Raw genomic sequence first — 13,365 nt, forward strand, 5'->3', positions numbered from 1 at the left:
GGACTGTAATGCAAGTTTTTTTTTTTTTTTTAATGTGATTGTAGGGTAGGAAAAAAATCATGCTAAAAATCAAACCTTGATGAAATCAATAATGGACATACTTTTCAAGTTCTTTTATAACTAAAGTCGATGTCAGACATTGTTCATATACCACATGCCATTTGGACACAAACAAAAGCATATATGTACTCTTTTTGTTTTCCCCTGCAAAAACAAAAACAAAAACAAAAACACCTCATGATTAATTTCCCTTCCAAATTTAGGAAACAAAAGTCAAGATTAACCAGTATAAATCAATTTGTCATACTTGCTAAGTTCACCAATAATTATTTTAGGAACTTTATAAGCATTTTCCCAAGATTATATTGGTATTGACCAATGACGGGTGGTTGTTTAAAGCTTACCCACGTACATTTGCAAAATTCAAGTTATGCCTTTGTAGCATTTATGTGCAGAGCCACTGAAAGTTTCCCTTCACTACAATGTCTGAACCTCAAAGTGTCTTTACATTTTAGATGATTAAATAGGCATTTGATGTTACTGAACCTCTATCCTTTCTCTCCTAAGACATGAAGATAGGTATTTGTATAAATAATAATAGTTGTATTTAAAATACTAGAATAGCTATACATTTAAAAATACAAACCAAATGACTATATAAAATTGGATACAGAATATATATGCACATGAATGTTAAAGTGTTTTTAAAAATTCCTGTTGAGAAGAGAGATAAAATAGCACATTTCTTGAACAAACTATTAGAATATTTACTACAAATATGAATTATTGGCCTGAAATTTCTTTTTCAAAATTGTCAACCAGGGCCATGTTTTGTTAATTTTTAACAAAATAACTAATGTAATATAAAAGGGAATATGTCATATCTTCAAAAGCAAAGAGTTCATTCATTGGGTACTGTAGGGCTTAGGATTCTTTATAGGAAGGTTTCTGAGATCAAAGAAGTGTGGAAAATGCCAGGCTAAATAAAGTTAAATGCTTATGTTTTGTTGCGGGTGCACACAATATATTTGTGTACATGTATTTGTAGCTGACCCTGACCCGTTTTTCAAAACCCACCCACTTCCCAAAACCTCTTTCTGAAGTAACTCCCTCTCTGACTAGGTTGCAAAAGTTTCCATTTTTCTTTTCTCTGATCTTCGAAATCCCCACCTACACAACTCATAAATAAATTCTTATTTTTAACAGCTCCAGCTAGACCAGCCTTAATTGGCTTTAACTAATGGTCAAGATATGCACAATTTAAAAGGTTAACCTAGGAGAAAACTTTGCCTAATCATAATAGAAAAAATCACACTTACTGTAACCCAGATGCCTTGTTTTGCTGATGCTATGTTTTGAAACTGCATCCTGTAACTGGGCAGTAACAAGACAACTCATGACTGGCCCCTTTTGTGCCCCCTTATCTTGTTTTGCAACCCTGAAGTCAGGTGCCCTTGCACAGAGCCTCCTGAAGTTGGGTGCTCTTGCACATATCACCCCATTGATGAATATGAATCAGCCCAGAACTAAACACCCCAAATTCATAAACTATCTTGCTGAACCAAGCCAGTTCTAATCAAGGTTAGCACACCTGGCATGCACAGTAGCCTACGTATGTAATCACTCTACGTATACTCAGTATTTAGGCTATTTCTGACCTCAGCATCTCAAACCGCCTTGCTTATTATCCTAATTGTGCCTGCTTTGTTTGAATGCTATAAAACACTGAAAATTTCTCCAGTTCGGGAAGACAGATTTGAGGACTGTCCTGTCTTCGTGAGGCTAGCCTTTGCTAAATAAACCTTTTCTCTTCTCAAAATCCCAGTGTCAGTAGACACTGTGAGAATAGAGTGAGGACTCACTTTTGAGCCATAAAATATTTACTGAAGGACATCTCAAAGCCTTACATGTGCTAATGTGCTCTGACTGGAGGTAGACAAGAAATGATACAGTAGTTAGCATTTCCCGAGCTTAGTTCACCTTTGAATCCCTTTCTCCTGGAATATCCATTAACATTCTACAAAATTGTGCAGTTGGTGAGTATAGGCATTTCTGAGCTATCAGGAGAATTCTGTTTCAGATGACAGATAATTAAAATTTTACATAATCAAAAATAAAGTACCTTGCAATTTTTCTATATTATTTGCCAAAAAGTTAACTCAGGATTTAGTACTTTCTTTTTGTAACTTATTCAAAGACTGAAATATGTAGAGAAACTTGAATCAAAGTCCTTGTAAAAATGAATGAAAGTGAGGTGTTTAAATTCAATCAAACCCTAGCAAGGAGCTTCCCTTATGATGATGTATAAACTAGAAATAAGAACCATTTTGATTCATATCATACCATTTTATACAGGTTTTCTGTTGTTTTTTGTTGTTCTGTTTGCTTTGTAAATAGTACATAATTTACCCTGTTAACTGTTTAGAATGCACAGTGATTGAGAAAAGTGTATTCATACACTGTCATAAAACTGAATGAAGGAAGATAATGTTTTTAAGCAAAATTTCGATGGGTAATTTCAAATTCTACTAAATGTTAAGATTATTTGGGGTACTTGCACAATTACTTTAGACTATCAAGGAACAATATATTAAAGCAATACTTCAAAATATCATGAAATATTATTACTTTAAGTGATCCAAAATTACTTCCATAAAGCAATTACTTCTCAGTTGGAAATATTTAACTCATTACACGTAAAATTCCAGATTTAAGAAAGTACTAAAAAATATCATTGACAGGAGCAAAGTTTACGGTTTCTCTTCTTTTAAAAGTAGCTTTAGTCCTGGTGCCCTTTTATACTAGGAATCAAAGTTAAGATGGTGGGACTCCAACCTTAAATTCTTGAATAGCTGCCTGGTTGAATTTGGTTAAATTGGATGAGTTGGTTAAACATCTGGTTTTGACTCTATAACACAAAATACATGAAGACCACAGACAGGAAGCAGCAGTGCTATCTCCCACAGCACACAGAGAGCAGTTCACCAAAACGGAATTTAATCATCTTTAAGTCATGGGAAAATAGCATTTGTAAAACCGTAAAAATGATTCTCTTAAAAAACTGAAGTTCCCAGAGAAGAACGTCTGGGAAATAGGAGAAGGAACTTGATCTCATATTACAGGGCTGGTATTTTAGGAAATTACACATGAAATCTGGAATGCAAGTGGGAGCCTTGCTGAGGAATAAAAAGTGCCCCAGAGACAGTAGAATGTGTGTATTCTTAAAATTTTCCTAATTTTCTATGGCATAAAATAACTTGATTTAATTGCTTTTTTTAAATTAAATTTTTAAGTAATATAACTTGGGGACAATTTATTGAGATTTTTGAATAAAGATCAGAAGCATGTAAAATCCAAAATTATGTGACTGTAAACCAACCTTGGTTAAAAACTGATAAAATGCCTTGTTTGATTTAGACAAATTTATGAATTCCTCCTGCAGGTTAATGAGTTGCTATAAATACCAGTGCATGTGACCAAGACAACAGCAAAACAACATACAGAAGACAATAACAACAGCTAGCATAATTTCATCATGTTTTGAGACATTTGACTAATTTATCATATCTTGTTAAGGCATATGCCTTCACACTGAGATGCTTTTGAAATCAGGATTCCTCTTATAGTAAACATGTATATTCAATGAGATTTTTTTCTCTTCCAAATCTATTATTAGATCACTGCTGCATCTTCTGAATGGTTGTGTCCTGGAATTGAAAAGTGTGGCAATACTAATTAACAAAGTTCATTACAAAGAACCAATCAAATTGAATATGTAGGTAAAGCATGGAGTTATTTTAGTAGTTGACTGATGTCTAAACCTTAAAGGTAAAATTGCACAAAAATATTTCAGCATACTAGGTAAAAAGCACCAGGATAATGTCGCTGCAGTTGTGAAAGGACCTACATGAAGAAAAAATTTTAAAAATCATTTTTTAATTTAAAAAATCACATCATTCAGGAGGAAATATGCTGGAATGTCTGCTGATTCACTTCCTACTCTGCCAACTACATTCATGCCAAAAGAAAGACTCTTCAATTAAAATTATGTGAGTGCTAAATACACACAGGGTACACTGATGATAGTTTATATGGTAATGTTAATGATATTTGCATGCCTAGGGAAAGAAAGTAAGTTTTTACTCCACTTGCAGCAATTACCAAAAGCAGTTATTGTTTTGGAAGAAAATTTAAAAGAGGCAGTTAACTGTCCCTATTGGGCTTATCAAAAATTATACAGACTATAAACTAATGAAATGTAAAAAAATTTTTAATATTTTAAAATATCAGAACTTAAGCATCAAAATGAGTACTGACCTTCAAAGTAGTCTCTTGATTCTGATGCTGCTGCCGCATTTGGAACCACCCACAGAACCAATTTTGGAACTGCCCACAGGGCCAGTTGTTAAGGCACAGAGAGACCCAGTCTCATTAGCCTCTGTTAACATAGATGACTTGGTTGACCAAAAGAAAGGAATGAACCCACTTGATCACCCACACTATTGTCTGCATGTGGCCCTCCATGATCTTGTGCTTCCAAAACGGAAATGCACCCTCCTCTTTTGGTGATCGTTCTCCCCTCTAAAGCTAAGTCAGCTCCAGGAGGACAGGAACTTTGTCCTGTTCAACACTGTCCTCATGTCCAGAACCACACCTGGCACATGGCAGACACTCAGAAAATTCTTGCTGAATAAGTGGATGTTAGAATGAAGGGCAGATATTTTGCCCCGCTGAGGATATAGAAAAGAATTTATACTTGGCATTCCATTGATTTGCCACTCATAATTATTCTGAAAGATCAAGCCGTGGCAGCATTATTTGTATAAAGACATTATTATCATCTCCACTGTTTCAATCCCAGGAGACTCTGCCTGGGTCCCAAAACAAAATGGGCAATGTTAGGGAACAGGACAGCTGGATGGACAACCACTCCAGAGGCAAACAAGCAAGCAAGCAAACAACAATAAAACCTTTTCCTGGGTAACCAACAGTTTCCCACACAGAGACCCTTTGTAAATCCGCAAACACTAACAGATCGAATCACAAACCCTTCCTACACAATTGATATAGGAACCAGATAACCGTATGGCTACAAAAAAAATTTCAGAACATTCGGAAGCCGTGGCAGAACAATTCCAGTCAATCTGCGAACAATGCTGCATCTGTATCAAATAATGTTCTTAATAGTGACAGTTTGGGAGGTATTGATTGGATATACTTCAGCTAATTAGGCAGAGGACTAATCGGAGTGCTGGAAATGTACTAATATCCAGGTGTGACCATTTTCATATAGCTTTAAGCAAGGTGGATTTATCATAGAAATCCTCCAAAGGCTCTGAGGATGGGCACCCAAAAGGCACAGTGCCAGTGAGTCAGTCTGAACCTTATTGACTACGAGTGGGATTAGTATGTTCATCCTCCAGCCCAGCAAACATGTGGAATGGAAATAATAGTCTATCTAGATTACTATTGTCTGTATGGTCAGCAGCTAAATCAGCATGGAAATTCAATTATGCATTTATTCTACGAGTATTTATTAGGAGATTTCCGTGTGCAGCTCTCTGCCCAACGCTGAAAGGAATGAGATGAGGGAAGGAAAGGTGTTAAGACATGGCGCCTCACTGTCAAAAAGCTTACAACTTATTAGGGAAAGGAGTCAAACGTAAGTACGTGATTAAGGGGAGAAAGAGTGATTGAAAGACAGAGGCAGTAGGTTCAAGAAAAATTAGCAGGAAGAAGGGGAGATAAAAGTGAGCTAAGATGGTCAGGGAAAGCTGCATAGAAAAACGAGATCTGAGCTGGATGATTAAAACAACAACAACAACAACAAAAACTAGTTCGACTGAGAGTCAGGGGTGGGGAGTAGGGTGGGGGAGGATTCTCGAATCAACGCTGGAAAAAAGGTCTGTTGCACTCCTCAATCCTTTTATGCCAACGCATGAATGCATGGCTTCTCTCTCAACTGAGGATACAGATGCAGCAATAATTATTGCATCTAATATTTGCTTAAGTATTTTCTTTGACATTTCCCTGTCCTTTATGAAAGTGGATAATCGTTGAAGATGACTGTACATTTAGAAATAACTTCCATCCACCAAACTTCTTTATTTAGGAATGTCACTTGCCATCCCTAAATTGAGATTTGCTTCCTAGGTAGGTAGGACTAATATATATATATATAGCAGGTTATGTACCTGGGCTGCATGTGGCTATGACCTTACTTAACTTTTGTAAATGTCAGGAAAAAAAGGCTACTAATTTCAGGATACCCTAGTCATCTGGCCTTGCTCTTTCATTATACTGTGTTCTCTATAAAGAAAAGAGTCCTTGTTTGTTGATCAACTGGCTGGTTGGTTTTATGTTATAGAAAACATTTTCTCATTTAAGCAAACAAACATAATACAGTGAGTTTTCAGATTAGGGGTCAGGCACAGGCTTGGTTTAAACTTTGACAACTTGCCCTTTGGGATTACATCATCTGCTCTGTTGGTTGAGCCTCACAGCCTGATCCAAGCACCTTTCCAAATCTGGAAACAGAAGTGGATGCCATTGGCCTTGTAGAGAATAATGTTACAAGAACTTCAGCCAGAATGTCCCAAACCTCCTTGAACCCATCTCATGGAAGGAGTTCTAGGAGTTTCAAGTGTCTGCATTCCATAAGCAAATAACCTTCAGACTGTGGCCCACGTGGTCAGGAATAGTATTCGTGTAAATATCCATGGCAGCTACCAAAGGTCAAGGACAAAGCGGCTGTACTAACATTACGTGTTCATTTATGTGAGCATAAGTTCAAGTTAGCTGAAGAAAAGTGGTCCAATGTACTGAAAGAAAGAAAAAGATGTATTTACTAATGTACACGAGACAACAATAGCATAGGAATTAGGTAATGAAATACAACATCTCAAGAACAAGATATTTAAAGTCATTTTCTGTGATAGCAGTCATGAAATAATTGGTAACTGAAATTTTTTTTTAAATCATGATATGCACATTTAAAGCAAAATGGTCAAATCCACCCACATGAAACCTTTCCTCTACAGAAGAGTAATGCTCTTTTGCTTAAGACAGATGGTCGGCAGTGACACTGACTTCTTCCATTGGAAGACAAAGGAATTAATATCTCATGAATTCACAGCAATATATGATAAAGATCATTTTCTAAAATGGAACTATCTCATATAAAGTAAAAACAGAATAATATTACAGGAATAAATGAGTTTCCAGTTCAAGAAGAAGCAAAACAATGTTCGCTTAAGATGTTCAATCTATATTAATAATTATATAAATCTGCATGAATACATAGTCAGCGTTACAAAATGAGATGCTAGCCTCCACAATTACTGGTGAAAACTGGAAAGTTTACAAAGTAAAAGGAAAACATTTTTTTTTTAATTGTGGGTAATTCAGATTAATTTTTCATATTGGTATAATCCTAAAAAGATTACACACCTCTTTCAGTTACTGTTGCACATTGCAACTTGAAACTACTAGTTACTTTACTGGCATCTCAACAAGTGCTTGTGATATTTTTATCATTGTTGTTTTTCTTTTAGAAATGGGTGTAATAGAAACATATCAAAGTACCTTTTGTCATTATGCTGTTTGGGTCTAGAAGATAAGATGCAAGTGAAGAACTCTAAACCATTAATGATGAAAGACAATGCAGAGAAATACTATGGGGCCACCATGCAATCATTACTGACCTCTTTCTGCTTCTAATTTTGTTGAATTCTGTCCCACTCTCCCTCCCTCTGACTCACCTTTTGCTGGTTTAGTTCCGGCTTCCTTCTCTTTATTTGGTTCTGTGTGGAAAGTACAAGCACATTTTTCAAAGTGTCTTTGGAAAAAAAGCATTTTCCTGGGTGATGAGCAACATGGGCAGGGGGTGGTGGGTAGGAGGAAATTAATGACAACAGAAGAAATCATAAATGATGCTATATAGCCACATATTGAGGTATAAATGAATTATGAATTTGAGAATTACCATTTAGATCCATATTAAATTTTTAATAAAAGCAATGAATAAATATGATCACTTTTGGAAAAAGTATACTTGGAAACATGCAATGTTAAAACACACTTAGCTTTGCTAGAACCATGTTACAGTATAGCAGAATGGAATTTAGTATGGAATGTGGGTCATTTCATTTTAGACCCCCGAAAGGGAACTTTTTAAGGAGGTTTTACTTACATAGGGGTTCCCACAGTTTGGATTTGTAGATAGTATTATAGAAGGAGCCAGCGTATAAAATAGGTAATTGTACAATGTATGCAGTTTCGAAGAAATGTTTTGGTGTATATATTAATCTCTGGGTGGGTCAAGTGGCAATAAATTCAATATAAGAGCAGTAACATCATATTTTTTTATCACCTACAAGGAGTGTCTAACTTATGGTATATGTAAAAATAGAATTGGTAAAAGCATGAATTCTGAATTGTTTTTAACTTGATAAAGAGAGATCTGAATCTTTGTTAATTAAGAAGGACAATTTTAGCAGAGCTTGGTAGGAGACATTTTAACAATAGGCAGTCAATATTGTGCAATGAATATGAAATACGGCATAATAAAGAGAAATATTATTGTGGCCGAGGGACAGCAACTGATCTGAAGAACAGGAGGGAAAGGTTATATCTGTAAATGGTCTGCAGGTTCTCAGTGCACTCAATTCTGGCAAAAATAAGTCTGTGTGCCTGGAAAAAACATACCAAGGAAGAAGATCCTAAGAAGAATGTCACACATCCATACTGGTTTCAAGATCTGGTCTAAAGTAAACTTGAGCTCGCCCTGTTGAACGCACGTTAACACTGAGCCTGTTCACTCATTCTGACACATGGCAATACTCTTCTATACTATTTCAGGGTTTCAAATGTGAGAGTCTAATGTCCTTAACTGGATCAAGGAGCCCTGTCAGCAGTTAGATTCCTGCCATCCTGCAAAATGATCTCCAGGGTGGAAGAGCTTCATAACCCCCTTATAAATTTCCAAGTGGAAAGATGATGAGCAGCTGAGGTCTTATCAACCCCTGAGTTTGCCTAGACTGCACCAAGTTACAGTGACCTCCCATCCTGATTTCACACCGCACTGTCAATTCAGATAACCTGCAGTTAATCACATACTGCCTTGTGAGGATTCTTACAGTATTGCCTAACATTTTAATGTGGTGGGATGCATTTTATTTAATTTTTCTCCAGTCTGTATTATATTTTCTACTTGGCTGTAAGCAAAAAGAAAACAGGGAAAGTGTTTTCTACTTAGTGTTCCCCACTACATCTGGGGCAGTATTTTGTACCTAGGTATCATAAGTATTTGGTATATAGCTCTGTATTCTTCTGAAGGTTTAGAACAGAGTTGTGCTCATGGTAAATGCCAAGTGAACAATTCTTGGATGCATGCTGATTTTGCATCCTGTTCAAAGAGGAAGAGTGATGAGAGAGGACGCTTTGGTGTCTTCATGGGAAAATGCACATGCTTTGGTTGCTTCCATTTGGGGGTCATATGGCTGGGCCAGACAAATGATTCCAGAAGGCCATGTTGGAAGTTTAAAAGTTTCCCCTTGGACTTGTTATTCTTTCAAGCCTGTTCTCTCCCTTTGGTCTACATGGATATAAATGAGGCTTTCCTTATTGTGTATTGCTGGGCCCTGCCTCTACCTGCCAAGGATTGTTCTGAGTCTCCTTCCTCATTTTTTGTTGCCACCTGGTGGACAACAGGGTACCAAGAACCTGAGAAGCTGGTCCAGATGTTGAGCCTCAGAGACCATTAAACCTTCCTGGGCACCTCCCAGAGGAGTTTTCAGAGGTGCCTAATAGTGATGCTAGTGTAAGTCAGAGAGGGGCTATTGATCTTGCCGGGCTGAGCTGGGAACTGCTTCCCACTTTCACAAGAAAGACATGGGCTTTGTTTGCCCGTCCCTCTATGCGAGAGGACCCTGCAAATCACTCAGACGTAGCCTTCAAAACTGTAAAGTGTGGGCATAAAAAACAATGTTTGAATATTGCAAAGGGTTTTATAAGAATCAGTCAGATAATGTGTATGAAGCGCTATCCAAGTCAGAAAACATGAAAGGGTCATTTAAACACAATGCATTATTATTATTGTTATAAATCTGTCACAACTATCGTCATCCAACTTCACAGCAGGAGTTAGGGTAAAGCTCACAGCTTCAATGGAGGCCAAATAATGCCAGGATGGACATTCTGTATTCGCAGCTCAAACATCTGAGGCAGTCTTGACTCACCTTCCGGGGGCGGGGCTGGGGCCGGGGCCGGGGCAGGGGCCGGGGCCAGCACTTCATTTTCTAGAAATGAGAAAAGTAATGGAATTGTTAGGCTGTCTTATCACAGAGTAAAGCTACCTTCCATTGCCAAGGCTGCTCTCAGTCCCAGGCAGACATCTTACTTGTGTGGAAACTAGATCAGGGAAAGCATCAACCAGAGTCATCAAGAGGCTCCAGACTCACTGCTTTTTTGATGTTCAGTGTGAGGAATGGACTTAAATGGCATTATATGGATTTCCAGTAGGTGGCATAGTGTTGTGATGGAAAGAGATCAGATAAAATTGGGATCCAGTCGTGTCTTTGCATTTAGCTGTCCCCTGAGGTAGCAGGCAGGTTATTAAATGGTTCTGAGTCTACCTTTCTCCTCTGGAAAATGGACACAATGACACCTACTTTATAGGGTCATTACGAGAATGAAATGAGACACTGCAGAAAGCATATTCTGCATAACCTAAGGTGTGGCTGGCGCTCAGCAAACGAGACCCCTTTTTCTAGAGAGGAAGGGCACCACAGCATCTTGACATTGACCTGCCCTCACGAGAGACACTTTCTGAATGATGATGAGAAACCAATGTCCTCTGGCTTTACAGTGATGCATTTTATTTTAAGGCAAGCTGCTGTTCAGTGGGAAACAGAATCAACCCCCTCTGATGGTCATTTCCTGAAGTGCATATGCCTGGAGTAGATTTCCACCTATACTTACACAAAATGTTCAAAGTTCTGGTTTGAAGGCCTGATTGAATTTCAGCATAATTCTAATGGTGCATACCTGGCTTTGGATATCCATTATAGTACAGTAGTGAGGCTATGAAGTCTGTTAAAGAAAACAGATTTCCAAGCAGCTAAAGGAATACCCCATGACCAAGAACACACAGAATTTTCCCACTGAATCCCTATGGATGTGCAAAACTGGCAATTAGTGATGGGTGTGAACCAGCTGCTCCTACTCCGTGACAGGAAAAGGCAGTTAATGAAGTTGATCTCTTAAAATTATTTTCTGCTTGGTTATTAAATAAAATCTTAATGGCCAAAAGGTTTCATATTACAGGCACATCCCACCAGGGTGTGATGTGATTTGCAGATACAGTGAAAGCACAACTGTCCCTTAGATGGCATCGAAAGAAACACTTTTGTGCCTGTGCCATGCATGGAGAGGAACATGGGACCACCCAAAGACGAAACCCTCAGTCACAGCATTTCATCTTCAGGAGTCTGAGTGCCCAAATAGTTGCCCAGCTCTCTGGCTCATTTTTACCACAGCTGCAGGAATTATTTCTTTCACAACCATGTATTGTACCATTATTCTACCTGAGAAGGTCCCTACCTATTTGGTTAGGTCCCTAACTCTTAAAATTCTCCCTCCCACACTTGCTTTTGCCAGTAGCCCCTCCATTCTAAAGGTGGTTTCTGTGTTCACCTCCAGAACTTTCTGCCACCGAGAAGGGTAATGTTCTTCTTCCTAACAGACCTCCTGCTTTTCCACTAATGTGTTCAAGTCGCACAGACCTGGGGTTTGAATCCTGATTCGACACCTATGAGTTGTGGAATCTTGTTGGGCAATTCCTTAATCTCTAGCAGCCTCAGTTTCCTTATCTACAAAATAGGAATAATAAAACAAGTGACTTCCTAAGGTGTTCACCTTTTGTAAAATGCAAAGCCCAGTTCCTGGCATGTACAAAGGGCTCTATAATTAACAGCCATAAATATTGCCATTATTAGCCTCTGACAATCTTTTTCCATCTTCTCATCATTTCTCTCAAGACCCTCTGAGCTGATGATTCCTTTCTGTCCCTCTCCCCCATTCTCTCCGCATTCTGGACTACAGCATAATATGCTATTCGCTATGCTGTAATTATTTTCCCATTGTTTCAACACATTTATACAGGCATACCTCAGAGATATTGCAGGTTTGGTTCCAGACCATTGCAATAAAGCGAATATCACAATAAAGCGAGTCACAAATTATTTTGGTTTCCTGCTTACACTATACCATAATCTATTAAGTATGCAACATCATTACGTCTAAAAAAAAAAAAAAAGAAAAAAAAAAAAAAAAAAACCAATGTACCGACCATAAGTAAAATGTGACAGAGCCTTGTCTTCCCTTTCTTCTCCTTCCCTTCCCCCTCCTACTCCTTAATGGGCAGTATTATTGGGCGTTGTTTCTTATATTTTAATTTACAAACGAACTGTCTAGCAGTTTTGTTAAAATGTAGATTCTGATTCAGGTCTGCATTTCTAACAAGCTCCTAGGTGATGTTGCTGATCCTGGGAACTTACCACACTTTGGGTGGCAAGGGTATAGGATAATGATTGAGGTCAGTTTTTCCAGTCAGTGTCCGGGACTCAAAACCCAGTTCCGTCTCTTACTAGCTGTGTGACTGTGGGCGGGGGGAAGCCTCGACCCTTCTCTGTAAAAGGAAATACTCACAGCACCTCTTCATGTTGTCGTAAGGATTTGACGAAATCCCGTATATCCCGTTGTGGGAACTTGCTCTTCAAGAGCCCGTAAGTAACTACAACCAGGGTGGCGGGGCCAAGGTTGGGAAGGGCAGGGGCGCTGCCACTCTGGCGCATGCACAGCCCCTCATGTCTGCGCTTCCGGATGGCCAACCCTATGCAACTACTGGCAAAGATCTTTAAAGGAATTTTAGTAGCTGAAGTTATGGGCATTTTTGGAGCTTATTTTTTGTTTAATAAAATGAACACAAGCCAAGATTTCAGGCGAACAATGAGCAAAAAAACCTCCCTTCATCTTGGAAATTTAATACAAATCCCTTGAACATTCTGGAATGTGCAGAACCAGACAGCAAAATCAAGAAAAATGGATGAACAGCAAAAACTAGGACCAGTCGTCACGTCCAGCCTCGCATCTACGCTGTCTGAGACCTTTGGAGAGGAGGAGAAGAAAGATGAGCCCACCACACTGCAGCCAATTGGCATCCAAAGAACATCCAACCAAATAACAGGAACTCTTGGCCTGCCCTGGCCTACACCCCCTCATTTCCCACCCGCTATGCAAAATCCACTGTTTGTTTGTTTTCTTCTGTATCATTATTTATTGTCCAAGATTTATGTTTTACAAATT

General features: G+C 38.3%; 1 protein-coding gene and 1 pseudogene across 1 annotated transcript in view; one reads left to right on the forward strand and one right to left on the reverse strand.

The window, feature by feature from the left end:
• Positions 1-4,554, reverse strand: part of MYBPC1 (myosin binding protein C1) — a 61,915-nt gene extending 57,361 nt beyond the window's left edge. Inside the window, exon 1 of the mRNA XM_037845973.1 lies at positions 4,318-4,554. The gene's annotated coding sequence lies outside the window, so the exon portion shown is untranslated. The remainder of the gene's footprint in view (positions 1-4,317) is intronic.
• Positions 4,555-12,882: 8,328 nt separating this feature from the next.
• Positions 12,883-13,123, forward strand: LOC119541460 (annotated as a pseudogene).
• Positions 13,124-13,365: the final 242 nt, after the last annotated feature.

This window comes from Choloepus didactylus, chromosome 8, assembly GCF_015220235.1.
Source record: "Choloepus didactylus isolate mChoDid1 chromosome 8, mChoDid1.pri, whole genome shotgun sequence".
NCBI classification, from domain to species: Eukaryota; Metazoa; Chordata; class Mammalia; order Pilosa; family Megalonychidae; genus Choloepus; species Choloepus didactylus.